Genomic DNA, 16,958 nt, shown 5'->3' on the forward strand with positions numbered 1-16,958 from the left:
CCGCGCCCTCGCCGCCGCCCGCCTCCCGCCGCGGCCCCGGAGGCCCGGCCCGGCCCGAGCCCCGAGCGCCGGCGGCCCGACTCGCGGCCGCCCCTTTCTTTCTCCTCGCCGGCCCGAGAGCAGGAACACGGTAAGCGCTCCGCCCACCGCCGGCCGGGGGCCCGGCGACTGCTCCCCTGGCGCGCTGCGGGCGGGCGGGCGCGGGGTGCTGGCCGCGCAGTGTGCGGGGTCGGGCTGTAAGCTGGGCGCGGGGGCCGCGGCGGGAGGCGGGCGGCGGCGAGGGCGCGGCGCGGGAGGCGGGCGGGCGCGCCGGGTCCGCGGGCGCCGTGGCCGCGCCGAGAGATGTGTGTTAGTAGGTCAGTTCCGAGCGCCGCGCTACGTCGCCGCCCGCCAGCCCCGCGTGACTGGCGGCCGCGGCCCCAATCGCCGCGCCTGCACCCGCCCCCGGCCCGCCGCCAATGGCCGCGGCCGGCAGGGGAGGGCCGGGGCGGGCTCTCCGCGGCCACGCCCCGCCTCCCCGCCCTCAGCTCCCCCTCCGCGGCGGCGCCACTACCAGCTTGCGTCCCTCCCCGGCCAGGGCCACCGCCGTCCGAGCGCCCGCGAGCGCTGGCGCCCCATGCCCGGCGTAATGAGGGTTGCGCAACGGCCCGCGCGGCCGACACGACCGGAGCGAGCCTGCGGAGGAACCCGGGAGCCCCCAGTCCCACCGCCCCGTCCGCTCTTGGCTTCCTTTACCCTCCCGGTCGCTGCGGTGGCTCTGCGCACCCCGCGACCCTCACTCGCTCGCAGAGGCGCTTTTTGTCTTCCTGAGAGCCGCAGCCGGCCGGGCTACCTGTTGCCGACCGAGCACTGCGGGCTGCGGCTACCCGGGCGTGGCAGGGACCTCGGCCTCCCCTTCCCGGCACACTCCCGAGAGGAGCCCTACCTTGGGGTGGGCAGGAGGGAAGGCGGGGGGTGGCGGCTGGCAAGCTGCCAACACTCGGGGCGCGCTGCGGCGGGGAAGGGGTTGGCGCGGCCGGACAGCTACGCGGGGCTGCGCGGCGGAGGCAGCGATTAAAATGCCCCGGCGCCTCTCCGGAGAGCCGCGACGGCCCGGAGCCGGGAGGGAAAGCTCCACGCACAAAACGCCGCCCCCTGCACAATTAGGGCGAAGATGACGGCTGCAAAGTTGTTGCGTAACACGACTAGGAAACGAGGCTCGCTGAGGTCCATCTACCCACCCCCGCCACGCGGGTGCGGCGTTCCTCGGAGGATGTGAAGGTCCGCGCTCCGGGTGCGCCCCACTGGGACGCCCACTGGCGTTTGGTGCTGGGGGTTGAGAGGACCGCGCGGGATCTCTTCTGTGATCTTGAGCTGATAGCTGCTTAGTGTCATTTCTGCCTCTAACTGGATACGATAGTCTTCTCTCCCAAATTCCCGGGCTACGGAAGAGAAGTAAAAAAATGGGGAAAAGAGCACCTAGCCGCGACTTCTTAAGTCTACGCGCTGGACTGTCAAGGCACGTGGCACACTCCCTGCGTTTACCGATACATGGATAGTGGGTCAGTGCTGGCCTTAGCGAAGGGAGCCATGTTACCGACAGTGACTCACAGGCTTGCCCAAATACGGAGTGTGGCAGGTGGGCAGGACCTCCACCAGCCAGCTCCCTCCTGCTCTGCTTGAACTACGTGGGGGCTGGGCCGAGTGCCTCCACGACTTTCCACTTCTTTTTTGCCCCTTTCGTTTTTAAAAAGCAATAACCAAAGTAAAGAGAAGAGCAGAGTGAACACCCAGGTACCATCCCTAGTGTCTGCCATGAGCAGCAGATCTACTCGCCAAGATTGTCTTTTCTACCTTTCCCATTCTTGCACAGTTAATATCGTAAGCACCCGAGTCATATTTAAAAATTTTTTAGCACCTGTCAGTTGGGTTTTTGGTAAGCCTCCCGGGGCAGTGTTGTGGTTTTGAACGCACTCTTGTTCGTAATTTATCTGGTAATACAGCTCTATTAACAAGGCTCTGAAAACTCAGACGTACAATATGGGCTTAGCGTGTTCCCCGAAGCCATCTTCCCGGTGCTGACTAATGCAAGATCCACATCCCCTCGACTACACATTTTCCAAGCTTGACTGTCTTCATGAGAACAAATCCTGATTTTAGTTTATAATCTCCACTTTTCTCATACGTATATAATAATTCAAGATGGGGTCTTACTATGTTATCCAGGTTGGCCTGGAACTCCTGGGCTCGAAAGATCCTCCGGCCACAGCCTCCCTGGTAGTGGGATGACAGGCGCATGCTACTGCGCCTGGCCACTTTTCTCAAATGTACTGATAGTTTCCTTTTTGCCAAAACCTTACAATGCCTATTTATACCTTTCAAAACCTCTCCTAGATGAAATCAAAATCATATCCATAAATCAGTTGCCTTTTCGGGGTCAGAAATGCAGCTATTGTTTAGAAATCCAGGGCTGCCCTGCATAGTCTACCCTCCCCTTCACGTGTCCTCACCTTGTTGTGCATTTTGAATAATTTCATGGAATTTCGAAGTCGTTGTAGAATGGGTAGTAAATGTCTTCCTTTAAAGACAACTCGACCTTCAAGATAGGTAAAGAAGGTGCCGGGAGCCACCCCAGGCGGTGATGCTGGAGGAATTCTCTCAACCTGGAAACGTATTCTTTATGCTGAATTTTGAAATTGGATGCTCCTAGAATTACTTGGAGTATTTTAGATTGTGTATGTATTATATTTGTGCATCATTCACTGTTACCATCTAACTTGGAAATCAGAGGAAGTGCAAAAGGTGTCTGAGATAGCAGCTTAGAAAATAACTCTTTAGCTCCTCCTGGTGATTAGGAAACCACTAAACAATAGGATGAAGGATCTGTCCCCAGGGCCCAAGTGATGATGTGTCTAATATATATCCTAGAACATTCACAGAGTAGGTAAGTATTTGCAGATTAACCCGAGTAAATGGAGCATAAAAACCTAAGATATTTGACACAAATTAACCAGGATAGGGAGGCTTCTAGGAAGACATCAGCATGTGCCTGCTGGTGGAGCTGGGCTGTGAGGTTCTCAGGAGGAGGAGGAAGGGGTTCTTGCTCTTAGCAACCTCTCAGTGCTGGGGGTGGATGGCGGGCAGGGGCAAGGGAGGAGGTGGCTGGGACAGGGATGAGAACTACCAGCAGAAGACAATCAACCACATTCTAATTCATTTTATTATACTGCCAACATGGTTTCTGACTAAGCAAATATAAGAGCTATAGCTTGAGAACAGAATGACTAAAACAGTGACTTCTTACTAAAATGGGAATTTATTAGGAATTTGTAATTTAGTAATGATTTAATTTAATATAGTAATAATTGTTCTACAGCTGCAGAATGTTTTGAGCTGGAACATCCCTAAGAGGCCATATATATATCCCAGGGATTTTACAGTGGACCTCACTAGGCAGGAGTAGCTGTAAAATCAGATGGGTAATGAGAATTCAGGACGTTAGTCACACATGGACTGTGGCAAAAAGAAGATGACCCATTGAAGAATACTAGTTTTCAGCTCTCATCAATTGCTGTTTCCAGGAGCCCACAGCTCCAATTATTCAAAAGAATGTTGACNCTCATCAATTGCTGTTTCCAGGAGCCCACAGCTCCAATTATTCAAAAGAATGTTGACTTTTTTTTTTTTTTTTTTTTTTTTGGTGAAATATCCTGATTTTCAGGTTAGGCAAGCAATTCATTAAAAAATAAAAGACTGCAGAGCCCACAGCTCCAATTATTCAAAAGAAAGTTGACTTTTTTTTTTTTTTTTTTTTGGTAAAATATCCTGATTTTCAGTTTAGGCAAGCAATTCATTAAAAAATAGAAGACTGCAGAACTTACCTACCCGGAAGCTGGACAGTCTGAGTCCTCTCACAGAGGAGTTCTACAGAGATGTCCTGGTAACGGGGCAGAGAGGGGGGACTCAGTGACTAAAAGGCAGGCTGCCTACCTGGCAACCAAATTGTGCAGCTCCACCCTATGTGTTTTGTGCATTGGATTTCTGGATTTCTTTGTTGAAAAACGTCGATAACTAAAAGCCCTTTGGTGACCTCCTGTCTGGTCTGGTGACCAGCAGCCTGCATCAGGGCTCCTGTGTGCCAGGACCATTTTCTTTCCACTGTAGTATGTTTATGGACCATCTTGTGTCTTTTTATTAAACTCCAGGAACAAAAGTTCAGTTTCTAGGAATCCATAGCATATAGTTTTGTTGTTGTTGTTGTTGTTGTTGTTGTTGTTGAGACAGGATCTTGCTCTGTTGCCCACACTGGAGGGCAGTGGCGTGACCATGGCTCACTGCAGCCTTGATCCCCCCAGGCTCAAGCAATCCTCCAACCTCAGCCTTCCAAGTAGCTGGGACTACAGGTGCACACTACCATGCCTTGCTAATTTTTTAATATATATTTTTTTAGAGTCGGTGTCTCTCTGTGTTGCTCAGGCTGGTCTCAAACACCTGGGCTCAAGCAGTCCTCCCACCTTGGCCTCCCAAAGTGCTGGAATTACAGGTGTAAGTCACAGCACCAGACCTGTTTTGTTTTCAAGTGGAGGCTTTAAGATGTGAGCTAGCATGGTAGCCTTAGTGAGGTTCTCCTCCCCACGCCCATCAGTGTGTGCTTTATGCTGGGATGTTGGCTTTGATGCAGTGAGTCATTGACTGTTGAGGCAGAAACTTCCTGGAATGATATTTCTTTCCTTCACTCATGCACTTTTATTTCTGCTCTTTATGCCATTTTTAATCTTTCACCTCTGTCTTCCTCTTCCACTTTGCCTTTTCTTGTAATTTTTCTACCTTTGTTGACCTTTTATCTTTTTAAATTTCTTTCTCTTGATTCACTCTATTGATTCTTTTTTCCTTTGGCCTTTCTCCAGTCATTCAGATCCTCATTACTCCCTGGGATTCCTTCATTCCACCAAACGTCCACTTTTCTCTTTGCTCTTGCACCTACCTATCCCAGCCACAACCTAGACATTGTAGTTTTTAAGATTTCCACTCTGTCTTCCAGCCTCTGCCTCTCAGTCCCCTAACTTTGCCACGTGGCTCCATTAGCAGGAGTTCTATCAGCATGCTTGGCCTTCTTTTTCAAAAACTAGCTTTTGTGGGAAATTGGGTAATAGATGGTCAAATAACATTCCCTGTAGAAGCGATGGCTTTAAAGTGTGGGAAGCCAAAATGTTTCCTATTAAGCAGCTCTTGCTCAAGCTAAGAAAGAAATTAGATCTCTACACCAACGACATGATTTCCCCAGACAAAAGCAGCTGATGGTCTGAATACATCTCAAAGCATTTCCAAAGGACCCAGGAAAAGACCAGAAAGAGGTGATTTTGCAAAGAAGAGAAAATGTTGCAAGTACACTGTTACAAAAACTGAAACGTGTCTTTAAATTCAGCCACAACAGATGGCACACATTTCAGTAAGCATTTTTATTCATTCAGATTAAATGGTATATGTGAGTAAGGGTGCCAAAATAAGGGACATTAACAAAAAAAGGTGGGTAGGAAGCAAGAGAATACACTAAAAATGGTCAAGACTGTGGGAGCAGCTAATCGTGTTCATTGCAACATCTTGGCGATGGAGCAAGCATTGTGGCAGCACTCAGCCAGCAACTGGGACACAGCTAGCAGGGCTATGAGTATATGAAATAGAAAATTGTGAAATACGTTCTAACAAAAATCATTTCACCAGGAATAAGACATGACAGGTCCACATTGCAATCCAGTTCAAATCAACGAAGTAAAGCTTATCTAAACATTTTTGTGAAGTCATGCACAGGATAGTTTACTGGAAAGAGCTACACAGCTGCAACTGAGAAGCTGGGATTCTAGTGCATTCTGTACCCCACACTCACCAAGGGGATCATTTCACGTCTCTGAATGTCCATTCCTTCATCTGAAACCCGAGGGAGCCGACCAGATGCTCAGCCACATTCCTTCTCTCATTAGCGTGGGTCGACTAACATGCCACCAGCATATATCGCAGAAAAGAAAACCTGCAAATGTGGCATTTGCAGCAAAGCAGCTATGACAAGCACTAGCTCATTCATAACCTTCCCTTGGCCTAATTGTAACATGGACAAGAGAAAATTACCTTGTTGAGTTGCCCACCAACTTTTGTAACTCCAGAGACAAAAGTTGTCTTCTGGAGGCGTGGTTTGTTTCAGCAAGAGATTAAAGCAAATGCTATCAGTTTGGTAAATGCACTTAAGAAGTCCGGAAATTGGGTGCTTGACCACATTTCTGGTCTTCTGAGAAACTTTCAGAAGTGCTCAAGATTCAGCTGCCACCGTGTTTTCAGCTGCTGCTGTGTGATGCTGCTCTCAGGCAGTGCATATATGTCTGTGGAGGATTTTGTGAGTCCGCGTACTGGCAGGATGATAAAAGAGCCAGCTCTTGGGCAGTCACCAGGAATTGCAAGCAGTAGAGCCCAGTGCTGAAGACCCAGATCCAGAGGCCTGTGTCCACATCCCAGCTTGCCCACAGCCACTCAGGAACTCTGTAACTGTGGGCAAGTTACTTTTCTCACCTGCTGTGTGCTTCACTTTCTCCTTTTGACAACCATTTATAATTATAGTATCTCAACTTGTTCTGAGGATAAAATTAGTACCTATTAACTGATTAGGAAAGTGCCTGATATATTAGCAAGTGTTAGCTATTGTTATTAATATTAACCCAATAAAATAATCAATATACATCAGAAAAATGGTATCATCAACCAAATGCTTGTGTGTGTGCATGTGTATGTAGTGCGTGTCCATATTAATTACATATACATAACAAATCTTGTTACGCTGCCAGGATCCTATTCAATTGAGATGAACAAGTGAGCACGTACATCTACAAGAAAGAATAACAGAGGTGGATGGGGATTGGAATTCATTCATTCTTCCATTTATGGAGCACCTGCTGAGTGCCAGGCATCCCTTGAACAGCTGAGTGATATCCCATGCCTGCTCTAGACTTGGCACTCATTCATTCACTCTCTCACTTAATACACATTTACTGACTACTTAGCAGGGGCCAGAAACTAAGCCAGGCCCTTAGAGGTTAAGGGGAAGATGAAGATGGTGGGTTAAAAGCATAACTCAAATACTGTCATGGTGTAGTAACTGTCACTGGAAAGACCAGACCGTGTACCAAGAGGGGCTTGAAGGAGAGGAGACCCACATTCCATTGAAGCAGAGGCAGAAGTACTTCCTGAAAGAGGGTAGAATTTGATCAAAGTTTTTATTTTTTATTTTAAAAAAATTTTGGTACAGGATCTTCCTCTGTTGCCCAGGCTGGAGTGCAGTGACATGATCATAGCTCACTGCAGCCTTGACCTCCTGAGCTCAAGCAATCCTCCTGCCTCAGCCTCCCAAGCAGCTAGGACTACAGGTGCATGCCAACACACCAGACTAATTAAAAAACTTTTTGTAGAGACAGGGTCTCGCTGTGTTGCCCAGGCTAGTCTCAAAACCCTGGCCTCAAGTGATCCTCCCATCTCAGCCTCCTAAAGGCTGGGATTATGACCAAAGTCTTAAAGATGTGTGGGTGTTCTATAGACAGGAGGCATATCTCAAGAGAGTACCACATAAAGCCAGGCCTAGCAAAGCCAGTGTGGTTGGTGACTAAGGGAACCTTGGGGAGTGACAAGTCCTGGCAAAGAGCTTGATGGACACCCAGGTTTTGCAAAGTCGGCATGGGAGAGCAGTGGGGAAATGTAGATCAGGCCCAGGCCTAGGGGACCTGGAGTAGCAAAACCAATCAGTACGTTATTCAGGCAGGCAGGAGTATAGCTGGCTCCAGAGAACACGTTCTATAAAAAGCACACATTGTTTGAAACGCTTTTTTCCCCCAAGTGTCATACATTAAGAATTAGTGTAGGGAAATGTTTCAAAGCCTGGACTCTAGAGCTGGGTGACCGTGGGTAAGTCATATGAAACCTTGATGCCTCAGTTTCTTCATCGGAGAAACAGCACAGTAGTACTTTACATATGCTCTATATGCTTCAGTTCCTCTACACAGTAAGAATAATAACAAATATTGCTCAAACACCACAGCATGTGCACGCCGTCTTGGGTGCTTCACATATATTAAGACTTTTCATCCTTCTGCCATTCCATGGAGAGGGGAAAGGCATCACGGGAACAGAGCCTGAGCTCAGAGATGCACTGGCACATGCTCTCCTATGCTATTACAAAGGGCGTGTCTTCAACCCACTAGAGAAAGCAAGCTGGAGACTAGAAGCGAGTGGAATTGGACTTGAACAGTTTAACCACAGTGGAAGAAGACGTGACTTTGGCCTCCAGGGAGTGTCTGTACTTGGGCTATGCTGCTCCAGAGTTCCTTTTGCTCCTGTTCCTGCTCTTGGCTGTCTGGGATGGTTCCCAGTGCGGGACTTGTACTGCTCAATGACCCAGACCACACAAGACTTTTCCCCTAATGCATAAGCAAAACGCCACTTTCCTTTGTAAAAATGACCTCCCTGCAAGTTCCAGTGTGTCTCCTTCCTGGATCCACTTTGCCTCACCTGTCCCAGCCTCCCTTGCTTGCTACTGGAGAGGCGTTGACTTGGACGTCTTTCCCTCTTCTAGCATCAGCAGCTAACTTGGGTCTTCCTGGGTTCCCGAGGCTTTCCTGCTGCACCAGTAAGATGGACAGAGCTTACAGATGGGCACCTCCCATCACTTAGGAACTCACACAAGCACAGAGGGCCAGGGACTTGTCCTTCCCAGGAGCTACCAGGAGCAGGTAGCACAACCCCAAGGTGTAGGGTAGTTGGCACACCATCAGGTTAGTTCTGAGCCATGAGTGACAGGAGATGGGATGGAACCAGTAGATAAATGCCTCCCCTCTACAATGTTTAGTGGCATGATGTCCCGTGTCCTAGCCACAGTCTGTGCTGTCTTGGGACACTGTAGTCAACCTGGTAGAGTACCTTGTCCTTATAAATGTACTTCCCCTATTTCTCTGTCTCCTCTTCTTTTCCTCTTACTCTTGCAGCTCTAGAATTGTACTTCCCAAGAAAGCCTTAGCACAGGAGCTTTGATTCAGGCTCCGGTTTCTGGGAAACTCAGGCCCAGTCAATTTCTTTCAGAACCTGTCAAAGATTCAAAGCGCAGCAATATTTCCAAAAATAGGTTTCCTGAAAACACGTCCCTCACTAAAAGTAGCAGAGAAAGACGACTCTCAGTCTTGCAGAGAAATTGTCCATTTTCTTGTCTTTTGCAGTATTATGAAAACTGTTGCTGACACATAAGAACCTATACATTCCAGTGAAGTTGTTTAGTTTCTTGCCAGATCTTAATTCTGCTGTGAAAAGGCAGAGCTGAAAAGCAACGGGAGGTTGATTTGTAAAGCGTTAGTGTGAGAAGGTCTTAGGGAGGTCTTTCCTAGTACTCTTTTTGGAGTATGATATATATTGCTAAAGTAGCTGGAGAGTAGTCAGAAGTATAGCTATTTTGATGTGATAAAAGGAAAACATTTTGAACTGCAGACCAGGGAAGAAAACTTTCTTGTTACTGAAAAATATTTATCTTTACTACTGAATATCTGAAAAGCATTCTTTTTTAGTGTAAATTTAATCATTTCATGGGGAAACAATAAAGTCCTTCCTATTTAAATAGGAAAATAAACAGGCAACTCAGTATTATTTGACATCATTTTGAAGGTCTGAGCCATTGCAATGAGACAGGAAAAAAAAGAATTATCAATATTACAAGGAAGATATAATTCCATATATCCATTTACTTATATAGCAAAACTAAAGCTTATGCAAATAATAGAAGAATTGAGTAATATAGTTAGACAAGATGTTAATATTTAAAAACAAAAGTTTTCCTGCATATGGGAATCATTTGTAATAGAATGGCTAAAAGCACACATTCTACATTTATTGCTGTGACTATCGGCAAATTGCTGAGACTTATTATGTTTCAGTTTCCTCCTCTGCACACTTGGGATTGTGGTCATGCTGCCCTCTGAAGGTTATGGTGAGGATATTATGAATGAGCATTGCTGCAGTTTGACTCACACAAGATCTACTTACAAGCTCATTCTTCCAGCCTTTATTTACTCTGGGATTTGCAAGTATCAAATACTTTCAGACTTCCTTCCTGGCAGGGGTGGCTAACTGACACCATTCTGGCCAAAGGGGCATAATAAGAAGTTGCAGGGGCCCCTATATTCCTTTTCTCCTGCCTTAGAAATGGACAGGATGCTAGAACTATAGCACCCATTTGACCATGAGGGAAGTGTCAATGTCAGCACCTGTTTACCTACCTCTGGGCTTCTTGAACATGAGAAACACAAACCTCTATCTGTTTAAGTTATTGTTAGACGAGTATTTTGTGAACTATAGATTTTCATTTGTGACTGAATAACATGTGAAGCATAATGTAAATAACATATCTGGTGCCTAGGCAGTGCTTAATAAATGTTAACTTTTAGTATTTTAGTAGAAAATATTATATTTAAATATATTTAAAATACACTTGAGAAAAGTGTCTTATTCACAATAAGAAAAACTATCAAATAATTAATATTACATCTAACAAAAAGGTACAAGCTAGTCTACATAAATAAAACTATTAAACATTGAATAATGACTAAAAGAATCCATACAAGAAAAGACATTGAACACATTTCTGATTAAGAGTATTATAAAGATGATGATTACCCCCAAATTAACCAATGAGTATAACGTCTCTTAATCAAAATTCTAACGGATATTTTGAGAAATGTAAAAAGTTGATTCTCAGGCCAGACACAGTGACTCATGCCTGTAATCCCGGCACTTTGGGAGGCTGAGGCATGAGGATCACTGGAGACCAGGATTTCGAGACCTGTCTCCACAACCAAGGCTCTCATGAGTGCTTCTAAATGATGGAACATAATTTGCTTCCAGAACCTCAGCTTCACAAAGTCTAAGACATGTTTCTTCAGCTTTCAAGCCTCCCCAGGTAGATATCAGATTGCATGAGAGTAGAGAAAAATGGATGCTAACTGTCTACTAACGGTGGGAAAATACATCACGCTGGAATCATTGGATAGACCTTCATCTCACTCCAAGCATAAAAATATTCCCATACTATTAAAGATTTAAGTGTTAAATTACACATAAAAGTACAAAACCAAAATATGGGAGAACAGGTCTACATGAAACCCAGAAGTTACAAAAGAAAATATAAATGTATTTAATTAACAGTCAAGCAGCTTTTGTTTGATAAAGGACACCTTAAACAAGTTAAAAGACAAAAAATTTGAGAAAATAGTTCATATTTTTATTCTAGAAAAAAGTTTAACATTCTTAATATGTTAAGCGCTCTTATAAATTAACAAGAAGATCAACATCCAATAGGAAAATAGTAAAAGGATATGAATAATTAAAAAAAAAAATCAAGTGCACCTAGACTTCACCACTATACAATTCATCCATGTAACCAAAAAACACTTGTACTCTTAAAGCTATTGAAATTAAAAAAAAAAAAATTAAGAATAGTTGGCAGTTTAGATTTGGCCCATAGGTCTGTAGTTTGCCAAACACTTCTCTAAAGGGTTTCCTAGGGAAATTGGAGGTCAGCATGAACATGCCTGAGGACCATGGCAATGCTGCCCTCAGGTGAAATAATAGTATCCGTATGAGCCGTCTTCAATGATTCCGGGCACCCTTGTCCTTTCCCTGGTTTTCTCTTGCATTCCCCCAAAGTACCTAATAATTGAATTGTGTGTCTTTTCTTCCTTTCTCTCTCTCTCCACTGCCCCCACTAGGCATAGGAAGTATTTGCTATGTCAAGTAGTGGAACCATCACCCTCCTTGGACATTCAGTCCTCTAAATGATCAGAACCCAGAGTTGTGAGAATCGGAATAAAAACACTTGACACAGCTGACTTATACAATAATACAATCATCAGGCCCCTGGAACTGCTGGTGCAGAAAAGTCCAACATCTCTATGACCTTGCCTGCCGGCAGCAATTGCTAACTCAACAGGAAGTGTGCCTCACCCCTCTTTCACCATCAAATTTTATCTTAATTTGCATCCAGAATACCAGTTGCAAAAGAGACTAGTAAATGTGGAATTCGAATTCTATGGTACATAAAAGGCCACTCAAAGGAGGTTGAAATGGAACTTGAGTGCTATTTCATCCTGGTCCTCATGAAGCCCAACCAAGTCCACCTGCCTCTAGAGGTTGGATGATGGCTCCATTTGGCACTGAATCAGTTTTATAGACATCTGCCTGCACTGCACCTGAAACTGAGGAGTGAGGAAGAAAAGTCTGCCTTGGTGAGGTGAGGACTATGACTTTGCCACATGGTCTTCGGGACTACCATTCTATTCTGTGATGGTGGTCAACCAGGGTCCCTTACTGAGCCTTTCAGTGCACAGTTTATTCCATGTGCCTGCAGCTTTATAATCTAATTAACATTTCACCTTATGCATGCCAGGTACCATCAGAACTCTTCCCTTTCATACTAGCTGGATTTTTACTTCCTTCAGTTACATCTTGTACATCCCATAGTTCACCAACTTCCTGAGAATCTGGGAGCAGTTTTTACAGCATTCAGGGTACTTTGTTGCAAGCAACACAGACCGATTCTGGCTAATATAAGCAGAACAGTAATTTATTAAACAAATAACTCAAAAAACTCCAGGCAACTCACAGAATCTGTAGCAAATCAGGTTTGGAGGCTACAAAGCCAGAAGCGATGCCCCAAATCAAACTGCAGAATTGACCTCCTGCAGGCACTGCTGTCTCTGCTCTAGGACAGAGAAACCGCATGTGCATGGCGGACTCCTCCAATGCTGCTGCCAGAAAGAAAGCTCCTGCAGCCAGGACACAGCCACCTTCACAGGCACTGCCCCAGGCAAAGAGCCTGCATGATCTCCATTTCTTCACATCACCATTTTCTGATTAAGAGTTGAAGGTGGAGCCGGTTGTGGTGGCTCACGCCTGTAATCCTAGCGCTTTGGGAGACCAAAGCGGGCGGATCACGAGGGCAGGAGATCGAGACCATCCTGGCTAACACGATGAAACCCTGTATCTACTAAAAATACAAAAAAATTAGCCAGGTATGGTGGCAGGCACCTTTAGTCCCAGCTACTCGGGAGGCTGAGGCAGGAGAATGGCTTGAATCCGGGAGGCGGAGCTTGCAGTGAGCCGAGATCGCTCCGCTGCACTCCAGCCTGGGTGACAGAGCGAGACACCCTCTCAACAACAACAACAACAACAACAACAACAACAAAAGAGTTGAAGGTGGGGAGCTAAGGAGGAGTTAAGTATTTCTGATTGGCGGGACCTACATCATACACCAGGACCCTGGCTACCAAGAGACTGGGAAAATTAATAGAAGATCTTCAACTTCTCTGATTGGAGACAGGCTCTATAACCCAAAAGAGGAAGAGGTTTCGCTGCCGAGTAGCCCATAAAGTGACAAATGTTCACTACATCCTTCATATATAGTCAATTACAGTTTCCTACTGACACTGTACCCTAAATCAGCAGTCCCCAGCCTTTTTTGGCACCAGAGACCAGTTTCGTGGAAGACAATTTTTCCACGTGGAAGACAATTTTTCCACGGGCAAGGGTTTTGGGGGATGGTTTCAGGATAAAACTGTTCCATGTCAAATCATCAGGAGTTACATTCTCCTAAGGAGTGCGCAACCTAGATCCCTCGCATGAGCAGTTCACAATAGAGTTCACACTCCTATGAGAATCTAATGCTTCCGCTGCTCTGACAGGAGGCTGAGCCCGGGCGGTAATGCTTGCTCGCCCACCGCTCACCTCCTGCTGTGCGGGCCAGTTCCTAACAGGCCAGGGACCAGTACCTGTCTGTGGCCTGGGGATTGAAGACCACTGTCCTAAATCTCTTTTTTTTTTAAACAGCTTTATTGAGATACAATTCACATCCACACAATTTACCCATTTAAAGTGTACGATTCAATGGTATTTGATATATTACATGTTATATTTTTTGGATCAAAAATACATATATAATGAAATTTGCCTGTTGACCTTTTTTAAAAAAATTATTATTATACTTTAAGTTCTAGGGTACATGTTCACAACTTGCAGGTTTGTTACATATGTATACATGTGCCATGTTGGTGTGCTGCACCCATTAACTCGTCATTTACATTAGGTATATCTCCTAATGCTATCCCTCCCCCCCCACACCCACCCCATGACAGGCCCTGGTGTGTGATGTTCCCCATCCTGTGTCCAAGTGTTCTTGTTGTTCAATTCCCACCTATGAGTGAGAACATGCAGTGTTTGGTTTTCTGTCTTTGCGACGGTTTGCTCAGAATGATGGTTTCCAGTTTCATCCATGTCCCTACAAAGGACATGAACTTATCCTTTTTTATGGCTGTGTAGTATTCCATGGTGTATACATGCCACATTTTCTTAATCCAGTCTATCGTTGGTGGACATTTGGGTTGGTTCCAAGTCTTTGCTATTGGGAATAGTGCTGCAATAAACATACTTGCGCATGTGTCTTTATAGTTGCATGATTTATAATCCTTTGGGTATATACCCAGTAATGGGATGGCTGGGTCAAACGGCATTTCTAGTTCTAGATCCTTGAGGAATTGCCACACTGTCTTCCACAATGTTTGAACTAGTTTACACTCCTGCCAACAGTGTAAAAGTGTTCCAGTTTCTCCACATCCTCTCCAGCACGTGTTGTTTCCTGACTTTTTTTTTTTTTTTTTTTGAGACGGAGTCTCGCTCTGTCGCCCAGGCTGGAGTGCAGTGGCTGGATCTCGGCTCACTGCAAGCTCCGCCTCCCGGGTTCAGGCCATTCTCCTGCCTCAGACTCCCGAGTAGCTGGGACTACAGGCGCCCACCATCTCGCCCGGCTAGTTTTTTGTATTTTTTATTAGAGACGGGGTTTCACCGTGTTAGCCACGATGGTCTCAATCTCCTGACCTTGTGATCCGCCCGTCTCGGCCTCCCAAAGTGCTGGGATTACAGGCTTGAGCCACCGCGCCCGGCCGTTTCCTGACTTTTTAATGATCACCATTCTAACTGGTGTGAGATGGTATCTCATTGTGGTTTTGATTTGCATTTCTCTGATAGCCAGTGATGATGAGGATTTTTTCATGTATTTGTTGGCTGCATAAATGTCTTCTTTTGCAAAGTGTCTGTTCATATCCTTTGCCCACTTTTTGATGGGGTTGTTTGATTTTTTCTTGTAAATTTGTTTTAAGTTCTTTGTAGATTCTGGATATTAGCCCTTTGTCAGATGGGTAGATTGCAAAAATTTTCTCCCATTCTGTAGGTTGCCTGTTCACTCTGACGGTAGTTTCTTTTGCTGTGCAGAAGCTGTTTAGTTTAATTAGATCCCATTTATCTATTTTGGCTTTTGTTGCCATTACTTTTGGTGTTTTAGACATGAAGTCCTTGCCCATGCCTATGCCCTGAATGGCATTCCCTAGATTTTCTTCTAGGGTTTTTATGGCTTTAGGTCTGATATGTAAGTCTTTAATCCATCTTGAATTAATTTTTGTATAAGGTGTAAGGAAGGGATCTAGTTTCAGCTTTCTATATATGGCTAGCCAATTATCCCAGCACCATTTATTAAATAGGGAATCTTTTCCCCATTTCTTGTTTTTATCAGATTTGTCAAAGATCAGATGGTTGTAGATGTGTGGTATTATTTCTGAGGGCTCTGTTCTGTTCCATTGGGCCTGGTGACCATTTTTAAGAAAATTAATTTACTCATTTATACTTAAGATGTAAATATATTGTAGGATACATGTAGATAGTAAAATGGTCACTATAAAGAAGCAGATTAACATATTCATCATCTCACACAGTTATACTTCTGTTTGTTTTTGTGGCAAGAGCAGCTAAAGTCTACTCATTTAGCAGGAATTGCAAATACAGTACAATTTTATTATCTGTAATCTTCATGTACATTTCATCTCTAGACTTGTTCATCCTACATGTCTGCTACTTTGTGTCCTCTGCCCCACATCTCCCCATTTCCTTTCTACCTCCTCAGCCCCACACCTAGTAACCAGTGTTTTATTCCCTATCTCTGTAGATTTGACTTTTTAAAAAAAATTCCACATGTAAATGAGATTATGTATTTGTGTGTGTGTGTCTAACTTATTTCACTTAGCACAAACTTCCAGGTTTGTGCATGTTGTGACAAATGGCAGGATCTCCTTCTTTTTTAAAGGCAAAATAATATGTCATTATCTATATGTATAATATAGCACAGTCTCTTAACTATTTGTCTGTCTACAGACACACAGGTTGTTTCCATATCTTGGCTACTGTGGGTAATGCTGCAGTAAACATGGGCACGCACGTACCTTTATGAGATGGTGCTTTTATTTCCTTTGGGTATATGCCCAGAAGGGGGGTTGCTGGATCATGTGGTAGTCCCATTTTTAATTTCTTTGGAAACTTTCGTATTGTTTATTATAATGGCTGCACCAAACTACATTTCCACCAGCAGTATGCAAAGGTTCCCTTTTTCTTCACATACTTACTAACATTTGCTACCTTTTGACTTTTAAGTAATAGCCATCATAATTGGTGTGAGGTCGTATCTCATTGTGATTTTGACTCGTATTTCCTGATGATTAACTGTGTTGAACATATTTATATAGACTTGTTGGCCATTTTTTAGCTCTTTGGAGAAATGTCTATTCAGATTCTTTGTTCATTTTTTTATTGGGTTATTTGTTTTCTGCTATTGAATTGTAGGGGTTCTTATAAATTTTGGATGATAACCCCTTATCAGATACATGGTTTACAAATTTTTTTTCCCAATTCATAGGCTATTTCATTTTGTTGATAATTTCCTTTGCTTTGCAGAAGATTTTTATTTGGATGTAGTTCCATTTACTTATTTTTACATTTGTAGCTCAAAGTTGAGCTTTTGGTGTAATTGGAAAAAAAAATCATTGTCAAGGCTAATGTTCAGACACTTTTCCCCTATAGTGTCTTCT

At 44.7% G+C, this 16,958-nt stretch overlaps 1 protein-coding gene across 3 annotated transcripts in view; it reads right to left on the bottom strand.

Moving 5' to 3' along the window:
* NFIL3 (nuclear factor, interleukin 3 regulated) overlaps nucleotides 1–16,958 on the bottom strand; it is an 85,119-nt gene that overhangs the window by 15,073 nt on the left and 53,088 nt on the right. Inside the window, exon 1 of one of the 3 annotated variants that reach the window (XM_025360782.1) lies at nucleotides 926–1,144. The exons of 1 other annotated variant lie outside the window; for it this stretch is intronic. The gene's annotated coding sequence lies outside the window, so the exon portion shown is untranslated. Of the gene's footprint in view, nucleotides 1–779; nucleotides 1,145–16,958 lie in introns of those variants that run through there. One more of the 3 variants, XM_025360783.1, reaches the window with a different exon arrangement.

Source organism: Theropithecus gelada, chromosome 15 (assembly GCF_003255815.1).
Source record: "Theropithecus gelada isolate Dixy chromosome 15, Tgel_1.0, whole genome shotgun sequence".
Classification (NCBI taxonomy): Eukaryota; Metazoa; Chordata; class Mammalia; order Primates; family Cercopithecidae; genus Theropithecus; species Theropithecus gelada.